The sequence below is a fragment of the Hyperolius riggenbachi genome, chromosome 5, assembly GCF_040937935.1.
Source record: "Hyperolius riggenbachi isolate aHypRig1 chromosome 5, aHypRig1.pri, whole genome shotgun sequence".
Lineage (NCBI taxonomy): Eukaryota > Metazoa > Chordata > Amphibia > Anura > Hyperoliidae > Hyperolius > Hyperolius riggenbachi.
This window is the reverse complement of record NC_090650.1, coordinates 109,350,963-109,361,780: the sequence shown is the minus strand read 5'-3', so window position 1 is coordinate 109,361,780 and position 10,818 is coordinate 109,350,963.

Sequence of the window (10,818 nt, the reverse complement as noted above, 5' to 3'; positions counted from 1 at the left end):
GACATAAGATGGATTGGTGTGCCGGGAATGATGTGGTCTGGAGTGCTGCCGGAATTCCATCGGTTCGTGGATTGGGATCGTGCCCCTGATGTCCTAGTCCTTCATGCGGGGGGAAATGATTTGGCCGCTCGGACCACGAGGCAGATCATAAAGGACATTAAAGCAGACTTTGTGGCGATCCGAGCGGAATTTCCGGCTACGATTATCGTATGGTCAGAGGTGATTGCTAGGAATACCTGGAGGTTGGCAAGATCGGTAGACCGGGTGAATAGGGCCAGAAGGAAATTGAACAGGGAGGTTTCCCGCTTTGTTACTAGGAACGGGGGGGGTGGCGGTACGACACTTAGACCTGGAGACCGACACAGAGTCCTTTTTGGTTAGGGATGGGGTTCACCTCACGGAAATAGGGATAGACTTATGGGCATTAGCCTTGTCGGATGGCATACAGAGGGCGTTGTATTTGGGGGCCTCACAGGCGTAAGGTTTCACGCCTGTGGGGGTTGGCGGGGTGTAGGGCTCCGGAAATTGGGCACAATTAATGATGGGGGTAAGGAAAATCTCCCACTTCGGGTTTGTAGGTTTGCGAAGGGTGTCTACTCAGAGAAATTTAAGGATTGTGCATGCAGCTGTCCCTGAGCCGGTCCATGCGGCGGGGGCCGGCAGATTGCAGGCTGCATTGCAGAGAAGGTTGTGGATTATGTTTGAAAATACCCCGGAGCTCTTACCCTAGAAGGTTTACAGTTCTTGTTACTTGTTATATTACTACACAGATTTATTGTATTAGGAATTGAGGGGCTGCTTTGGCCTTAATAAAATCCATTCTCTAAGAAGCAGTCCTGTCTTTATTCTAGTACTAAGAGGTGGGGGTTTTTTAGTTGGGTGGGGTAGCAAGGCTAATCTATACACTTATCATGATCGGCTTCACTTCCTGATTAGTGGTTCCCTGCATGACCCCAGTGGTGCTCTTGCACTGGGGTCATGTATGACATGCTGGTGTCACACAGGGAACCACTAATCAGGAAGTAGAAGCCGACAAGGAAGTACAGAGGTCCAAAGCTATATATCGGAATCTGCAGGAGGAGAAGAGGAGCATGCATGCAGCTGCAAGACTGGAGTGAGGGGTAGTGGAGCACGGCAGCAGGATCAGGTGAGAGTGGTTGCAGTGGTAGTGTAGTGTTAATGTAGTTTACGAGTAGTATAGTGTAGTGTAGTGTAACATAGTACTGCTTAGCTGGTGGGGCAGCAGGGGTTAGTGTAGTGTAGTGTGTTGTGTAGTTAAATGTGTAGTGCAGTGTAGCTTAGGTGGTGGAGCAGCAAGGGGTTAGTGTAGTGTTAGCAGGGATGCTCATCCGGATCTTGAATACCCGGGTAACACGGGTATCCGACCATTTTTCCACTATCCGGTCAGATCCGGATTCCGGATACCTGGGCCCAAATCCGGATAGCTCTATGCGGATATCTGGCCGCATACTCCGGATACCCGCGGATATCCGGATCCGGGGACTGTAACTGAGGGCTCCCAGCAGAAGCCCTAGCACCCAATCACAGAAGGAAACCCTGCCCAGTCCCACCTGACCCCATTGAGCCAATCAGAGGGCTCCCAGACTAAGCCCTAGCACCCAATCACAGAAGGGAACCCTGGCCAGCCCCCCTGTATAATAAGGAGGGCTGGCATGATAAGACAGATCGTCCTTGGTTGTGTGGCTGGCTGGCTGCTCACTGACAGACTTGCTCCAGTGCTGTTGGCTTAGCAAGTGCTGTATACAGTGATAAACCTAAAGCTTTGAGTGCTAAACACCTTCACTACACTATTGTTCTATTTTTTTTTTTTAGCTAGCTAGCTTGTAATTGTTTGATTTCATTCACTCAGTTAGGTCCTGTCTGTGTCTGTGTGTGCTCTGCAGGCCAGCAGGACAGTATAGGTTAGGGAATAGGATTACTGTGTTATTGTATTGTATATAGTTAGTACTGCAGTTAGTTGTCAGAGAGTAGTACTGTGTTAGCTTACTACAGATTACTGCAGTGCTGCTGTGCTGATCATTGTCAGTGTGACAGTTAGACAGATAGGGCTTGATTCACAAAAGAGTGCTAACTGTTAGCACGGTCTTTTACGCGTGAATTTTCGCATTGCGCGCGGAAACGCGAATTTTCGCGTGAAACCGATATCGATTTCGCGGTAAAATTCGTGTTTGCGCGCAAAAACGTTATCGTTTCGCGCGAAAATTCGCGATCGCGCGCAATGCGAAAATTCGCGCGAAAACGGCCGTGCTAACAGTTAGCACCCTTTTGTGAATCAAGCCCATAGTGTGCACTGTCTGTCCTCTACTCTGCGGTCTGTCACTCCGTGCTGATTTGATTTAAAGTCCAACCCCGATTTTATTAAAGTAAAAGTACCCCACATCATTTGGTGACATCATCACGTATAAATTGTACTATGTCTGCTGGCAGCGGCAGCCGGGGGAGGGGCAGCAAGGGCAAGAGGACAGGTAACAATATTACGGCCACCCTCAGAAGGTCTGCCGTGTCAGTGTCGACCCCAGCAGGCAGCCTACCCTCAGTCAGCGAGCTTTTCGCTCCAGGCGCCACGATTGAACTCAGGGCTGTTAGCCGCAAGGAGTTTGAGGAGGATGTTCTGGGTTTTGAGGAGGGGGGTATGATGTTGATGATGGGATGAAGGACCGTGACTACCATCCACAGGATGGGGATGTCAGCTCTGACTCTGAGGAGGAGGATGCGTCGGTGGGTTTGGCACGGAGGATCAGCATTGGAGACAGTGGCCGTGGAATGCGGGACCCACATCCTTCTGCCGCTACCACCAGCCGCACCACTCAACCCCCAACCGCCACAGGGAGAAAAGCAGCAGCATCCCATTCAGGCCGCAGGGGAATCTTCACTTCCCCAATCTGGCGGTTTTTCACTCTGCCCTTATTGGACAGCTAGTTTGCCATATGCATTGTGTGCAAACTACAGATGAGCAGAGGTTGTAACCCCTACAAGTATGGCACCTCCAGCTTCATCACCCATCTGGCCAAAAAACATGTTGAGCATGAGGATTTCAAGAGGCTGAAGCAAGCTGGCGCTGGCTCCCACCGCCACGGTGCCACAGGCCACTGCTGCTGATACCACCACCTATATTCAACCCAAAACACAATTGCAGTGTCATTTATTGGAGGAGTCTGGGCTGAAAACTGTCATGTCCCAGTTGTGCGGTTGGACTTTGGACACAATGTGGACTGCACAACCGTCGACCGCTGTCGACGGTTGTGCAGTCCACATTGTTCCTGATGTTAATAATTTACAGGCTTTTTTTTTTTTTATGTCCACCAAATAATAAATGTGTGTTTCCCTTCAAAAAACATGATGCTACATGCATCATTTACCCTAAAAACCCTTTTTAAAGCTATTTTAAGGGCACTTCCGTTTTTTCTATCTGGATACCCAAATAGGTCGGGTATCCACGGGTAATGCGGTCGGATACCTGCGTTCACGCGGATATCCGCAAGGTCGGATCCGGATATCCGAATCGTATCCGGATATCTGGCTACCCGGATCCGAATCCATTCGGGTTTTAAAACGTACTACCCGAGCATCCCTGAGTGTTAGTGTAGCTTAGGTGGTGGGGCAGCAGGGGTTAGTGTTGTGTGGTGTAGCTTAGGTGGTGAGGCAGCAGGGGTTAGTTGTAGTGTGCAGTGCACTGTAATGTAGCTTAGTTAGTGGGGCAGCAAGGGGTTAGTGTAGTGTTAGTGTAGTGTAGCTTAGGTGATGGGGCAGCAAGGGGTTAGTGTAGTGTAGCTTAGGTGGTGGGGCAGCAAGGGGTTAGTGTAGTGTAGCTTAGCTGGTGGGGAAGCAGGGGTTAGTGTGGTGTGGTGTAGCTTAGGTGGTGAGGCAGCAGGGGTTAGTGTAGTGTGCAGTGCACTGTAATGTAGCGTAGCTAGTGGGGCAGCAAGGGGTTAGTGTAGTGTAGCGTAGGTGGTGGGGCAGCAGGGGTTAGTGTGGTGTGGTGTAGCTTAGGTGGTGAGGAAGCAGGGGTTAGTGTAGTGTGCAGTGCACTGTAATGTAGCTTAGCTAGTGGGGCAGCAAGGGGTTAGTGTAGTGTTAGTGTAGCTTAGGTGGTGGGGCAGCATGGGTTAGTGTAGTATAGCTTAGGTGGTGGGACAGCAGGGGTTAGTGTGGTGTGGTGTAGCTTAGGTGGTGAGGCAGCAGGGGTTAGTGTAGTGTGCAGTGCACTGTAATGTAGCTTAGCTAGTGGGGCAGCAAGGGGTTAGTGTAGTGTTAGTGTAGTGTAGCTTAGGTCGTGGGGCAGCAAGGGGTTAGTGTAGTTTTAGTGTAGTGTAGCTTAGGTGGTGGGGCAGCAGGGGTTAGTGTGGTGTAGTTTAGGTAGTGAAGCAGCAGGGGTTAGTGTAGTGTGCAGTGCAGTGTAATGTAGCTTAGCTGGTGGGGCAGCAGGAGTTAGTGTAGTGTTAGTGTAGCTTAGGTAGTGAGGCAGCAGGGGTTAGTGTAGTGTGCAGTGCAGTGTAATGTAGCTTAGCTGGTGGGGCAGCAGGGGTTAGTGTAGTGTAGCTTAAAGACAGCTTGGGGGGGGGGGGGGGGAGGGTAAAGGTCCATAAGATGCACCTGACCCATAGACGCACCAGGTTTAATATTGTTTCCCAGATTTTTGCCCTCTAAACTTAGGTGCATCTTATGCTCTGGAGTGGCTTATATTCCCATTCTCCTATCTTAGATAGGAGAATGGCATTTAGTGTGATGTGCTTCAGAATATAATTTTCACTGCCATGTGCTTACTTTAACAAACTATATTTAGAAACAGAAAAACCAAATGCCAGAAAGCAGTGATACATTATACTTTGTTTTCTGTCTGACTTTCAGAACATGTTCAACCTTCTTGGCCATTGACAGACTATATGTAAGAGCTAGTCTTCCACAGGAGTGGAAAGTAGAAAGGTGTAAAAACCATGTAAGAAAATGAGTGGTCTAACCAGGAAACTGGTTGAAGATACTATTTCTTCTTATTATAGCTATCCTTAACCCTCCTGGCGGTTTGCAAAAAATCCGCCAGGGGGCAGCAAACTCTTTTTTAAAAAAAAATTTTTTTTCTTTTCATGTAGCGAGACAAAGTCTCGCTACATGATAGCCGCAGCTCAGCGGCATCCCCCCAGCCCCTCCGATCGCCGCCGGCGATCGGAGATCAGGAGATCCCGTTCAAAGAACGGGATCTCCTGGAGGGCTTCCCCCGTCGCCATGGCGACGGGCGGCATGACGTCACCGACGTCATCGACGTCGTGACGTCATTGGGAGTCCCGGCCTACCCCTTAGCGCTGCCTGGCACTGATTGGCCAGGCAGCGCACGGGGTCTGGGGGGGGGGGGGCGGCGCGGCGAGCGGAGGCACCTAATCGGTGCGGAGCGGCGGCGATCAGACTGCACACGCAGCTAGCAAAGTGCTAGCTGCGTGTTGCAAAACAAAAAGTGTACAAATCGGCCCAGCAGGGCCTGAGAAATCCCCCTGCGCGGCATAGCCCGTGCTCAGCACGGGCTTACCGCCAGGGAGGTTAAACTGATCAGTCTTAAAACCAAGGTCTAACTATTGCAGCTAGAAAAACTCTTTGAAACAATTCCTCGCTTTCCCGATATATCCATCAATATCCATTATGAGATTAAGCTCCTCTCCCCCAGCACTCCAACTAATGGACCCTCTACCCACAAAGCTTCTGATGTTCATCCACCCCCCACAATGCATCAAAAATTGTCAGGTTAGGGTTTTTGGACAGAAGCCTCGAGATACAAAGTGACATGAATCAATCAATCAATCAGTCAGACGACTGATTGATTGATTGATTGATTGATTGATAAGATTGGTGTCCACGATATATATATATGTTAGCTTCCACTGTCAGTTATAATCCAAAATAACACATTTGTTCATTCCCATCGAAAACTGGCTATGAGATGTTGCCACCCATAGCATTCTCATGAAAGTTTGACCATGAAATGCTGCTAGTCACAACACTAGTGGTTATTTTAGTAAACATGTTTTTTCATTCTCATGGCCAACTGACCATGAGAATGTTGATATCTCCAACACTAGTCAAAATATGAGATGTTGTGCGAAGTTCTCACATAAGCAACAATAGTCAGACGTGTTCTGTGACGCTTCTAAAGCATGTTGTGATCACGCAGTCATGTGCCTTGTTCGCACAGGCGCACTGATACAAGCACATGGTGATCACGCACCCTTATCTGCACAAGCGCATTGACAAAACACGTTGTACGCCTGTGCAGGTATTGAATTCGGTCTATATAAAGGAGAGAAAATACTTTAAAGTTGGGACTCTCGAAGGACAAGCAGGCATGCTGTCGCCAGGTATTTCCCCTCCAAGGTCGCTGAGGTCCCCCAATCTTCTCTGGGTGATGCTGCAATACTTGGTAAGAAATAATATTGATGCTCACTAATTACTCAAATACAATGTAACTACGATTCTGCAAGCCTATATAATTATTATAACAGGGTTGTAGCTCAATAAATATTACTATTGAGCCATTCCTCATGTTTTGCTGCAATTCATTTTACCCACTACGGTGGTGAGCGAAGTTAGAGGGTTTAAAAACCCTTTCCTTGAGGCAAAACAAGCCTGAACAAATTTGAAAGAGATCCACCATTTCATTGCAGCAGCCTGATCTTGAAAGTCCCTTTTGGGGGTGTAGCACGCTGACCAGCCACACCCATTTCCAGCATAATATTAGGGTTGAGGAGAACATTACTGCTACAGTCACTATCCACCCACTTCCTTTACCATTTAGGGACATCAATACAGTACTATTTAATTTAATGTGTGCCATGCAGCTATGAAATGTGGCAAAAGGGTTGCTGGGGCAGGGGGAAACAGTAAATTCGGGCGCCTGAGGCTAGTGGACAAATCGGGCGCCGCCATTCACTTCTATAATAAATATCGTTTAATGGGCGCCCGGTAGGAAAAAAGGGCGCCGGAGAAAATTAACGTTTAAAAAGCGGCGCCCGGAGACTTAATGTTTTATTACTGTTTCTCATGATTACACATTATTTAATGATTTATACATGTTTAAATATTATTTTTAAACGAAAACCAGTACAATATTTTTCCCAAACATTATTTTTAAACGGAAAACATTACTTTTTTTTTTTTTTTTTTTTTTTTTTACATTATTTTTAAACGAAAAAAATAACAGGGGGGTCTTAGGTTTAGGCACCAACAGGGGGGTCTTAGGTTTAGGCACCAACAGGGGGGTCTTAGGTTTAGGCACCAACAGGGGGGTCTTAGGTTTAGGCACCAACAGGGGGGTCTTAGGTTTAGGCACTAACAGGGGGGTCTTAGGTTTAGGCACCAACAGGGGGTCTTAGGTTTAGGCACCAACAGGGGGGTCTTAGGTTTAGGCACCAACAGGGGGGTCTTAGGTTTAGGCACCAACAGGGGGGTCTTAGGTTTAGGCACCAACAGGGGGGTCTTAGGTTTAGGCACCAACAGGGGGGTCTAGGGGTTAGGGGTAGGTACAGGGAGGGTTACTTAGGCACCAACAGGGGGGGTCTTAGGTTTAGGCATCAACAGGGGGGTCTAGGGGTTAGGGGTAGGTACAGGGAGGGTTACTTAGTAATTTTTTTTTTAAACGTTATTATACGTTTCACTATTTAAACGAAAGATTAACGTTTTTACAATTGCCGATTTAATGCACATTATTTAATGATTTGAACGTTTAAAAACATTACTTTTAAACGAAATACATTTTTAAACGTAATCCATGCTTATCGTTAAAAACCCGGCGCCCTTTTTTCCCATCGCCCCTTTTTAACGTACGCGGGGCAGGGCATTGAGTTGCAGGAGCTGGTAAGGCTTACCGTGATTCGTTTTTTCAGATTTTTATTCCCTGTCAGATGGAAATGGAAACAGCAGGGACCCCCAGTTAGGTAGCGAGTGACAGCAGGGACCCCCGTTAGGTAGTGAGTGACAGCAGGGACCCCCGTTAGGTAGTGAGTGACAGCAGGGACCCCCAGTTAGATAGTGAGTGACAGCAGGGACGCCCGTTAGATAGTGAGTGACAGAAGGGACCCCCGTTAGATAGTGAGTGACAGGCGCCCCCCTTAGGTAGTGAGTGACAGCAGGGACCCCCAGTTAGGTAGTGACAGCAGGGACCCCCGTCAGGTAGTGAGTGACAGCAGGGACGCCCATTAGGTAGTGAGTGACAGCAGGGACCCCCATTAGGTAGTGAGTGACAGCAGGGACCCCCAGTTAGGTAGCGAGTGACAGCAGGGACCCCCGTTAGGTAGTGAATGACAGCAGGGACCCCCGTTAGGTAGTGAGTGACAGCAGGGACCCCCAGTTAGATAGTGAGTGACAGCAGGGACGCCCGTTAGATAGTGAGTGACAGAAGGGACCCCGTTAGATAGTGAGTGACAGGCGCCCCCCTTAGGTAGTGAGTGACAGCAGGGACCCCCAGTTAGGTAGTGACAGCAGGGACCCCCGTTAGGTAGTGAGTGAAAGCAGGGACCCCCATTAGGTAGTGAGTGACAGCAGGGACCCCCATTAGGTAGTGAGTGACAGCAGGGACCCCCAGTTAGGTAGCGAGTGACAGCAGAGACCCCCGTTAGGTAGTGAGTGACAGCAGGGACCCCCGTTAGGTAGTGAGTGACAGCAGGGACCCCCAGTTAGATAGTGAGTGACAGCAGGGACCCCGTTATATAGTGAGTGACAGCAGGGACCCCCGTTAGATAGTGAGTGACAGGCGTCCCCCTTAGGTAGTGAGTGACAGCAGCGACCCCCAGTTAGATAGTGACAGCAGGGACCCCCGTTAGGTAGTGAGTGACAGCAGGGACCCCCATTAGGTAGTGACTGACAGCGGGGACCCCCATTAGGTAGTGACAGCAGGGACCCCCAGTTAGGTAGTGAGTGACAGGCGCCCCCCTCACCTCGCAGCCAGCAGCGTTTCAGACCTCGATCAGCGGGCGACCCGACCAGTTAGAACGGGCGCCGGGAGCAAATATGCGGAAGTAATGTCACGTCTGCATATCAGCGGTGTCCGCTAGGTCCTAGCGCCCGCTCTATCTGGTCGCCCGCTGATCGAGGTCTGACGCTCTGGCAGCAGGGACAGCGGGGGGGGGGAGGCAGCGGTGGCCGGGAGGGGGCAGCGGGCACCCCTGGGGAACAGATCCGTGGCACCCCAGGACAGATTGGGGGCATGGGCCCCCCAAAATAGGGCTAGCGATGCCACTGACAGTGACAGATCAGTCACACAGCACAAGTCACTGCACAAGGACAAGCCTGACCCGTGCTGCAGAGGCTGTGACAGTGTATAAGGACGGGCTCTGCCTGCCACACGCAAAGGTAAACATGCAGCACACTGCACAGTAGAGCTGCAGAGCTCATCATGATTCTTCTAAATTTAGACAGAGCTAAGGCTACCTGTTATATTTTAGCCTTTTCTCAGCTCTGTAGTGACAGAACATTACGAAGTTACTCTCATTCCAAGGTTTTGTTGTATGTGAAATAAATGTAATATGATTTCCTAGGAGCCCTCTGATGTTACTCAATTGAGGCTGCTTTCACAGTAGGACGTTGCGTTAGAGGGGACGTTTAGGTGGCAAAACGTGCCCCTAATGCAACGCATGGTGGTGTTTATGTAGGACGCTACATAGAGCCGCGTTATGTGGCTCTTGGTGCGCCGTTTTTGTGGACTGTGGAGACCACGTGAGCGGAACACTTTGCATCACGTGGTCCCGCCAGCCAATAAGCGGCCGCTCCAGGAAGTAAACACTGCAGTGCAGTGCATATTAATTAGCCATGTGGCCGGCGACAATAGCGGACTCTCCCCTCCTCCTCTCCTGCACGAAAAAATAAAAAAAAACACATTACTGAGCATGTTCAAACAGTCTAACGCGGCTAAAACCGTGTATAACGCACAGCATGCTGCACTTTCTTTAAACGTCCAGCGTTACACTGTAACGCAACGTGGCACTGTGAACAGCCCATTGATTTTTCATTACTGTGAGTTGGGCTGCATTACAGGCTGCTTTAACGTGTGCCTGTAACGTCCCACTGTGTAAGCAGAGGTTATACAAGCTGTACATACAATATAGAGCAATCCTGAAACCTCTCTCTACTGTCATACTTTGATTAGGGATCATCTCCTCTGGTGTACTGCACTAACTATAATATTTGACCAGAAAACGGAACTGAGTGGAATCTAACATTAAAGCGGAACTGTAAATTCGCTTAAAACAAATGGTTTACTTACCTGGGGCTTTCCCAAGCCGCCAGCAGCCGTCCTGTCCCGCACGATCCTCCGTTCTCCCACCATGGCTACGTTTCGTTACGGTTGACTTGTAAGTCGACGGCAACTGCACCTGCGTGCCCCGGGCTATGCAAAGTTTTCTTTGCGTTCTAGCCCGCAATAGCATTCTGCACTAATAGCAGGACGCTATTCCGGGCTGGAATGCGAAGAAAGCAGGCGTGGTTGCCGTCGACGTTAACGAAACTTAGCCACGGCGGGAGAACGGAGGATCCTGTGGGACCGACGTGGGACAGGATGGCTGCTGGGGGCTTAGAGAAGCCCCAGGTAAGTGAAAGAGTTTGTTTTAAGCAAATTTACAGTTCCGCTTTAAGACCTCGTTCACATCGCATGCGTTGCCGTCCGGATTTCAGCAACGCGTGCAGGAGGCCGAAACGCACAAACATCAGAAGTGCATACACTGCACTGTCTGATGTTCACACTGCATGTGTTCCGTACCAGTACGGTATGTGAACGCATGCTGCACACATTTTTCCCAAAACGCGTGGCTGACCCATTTACTT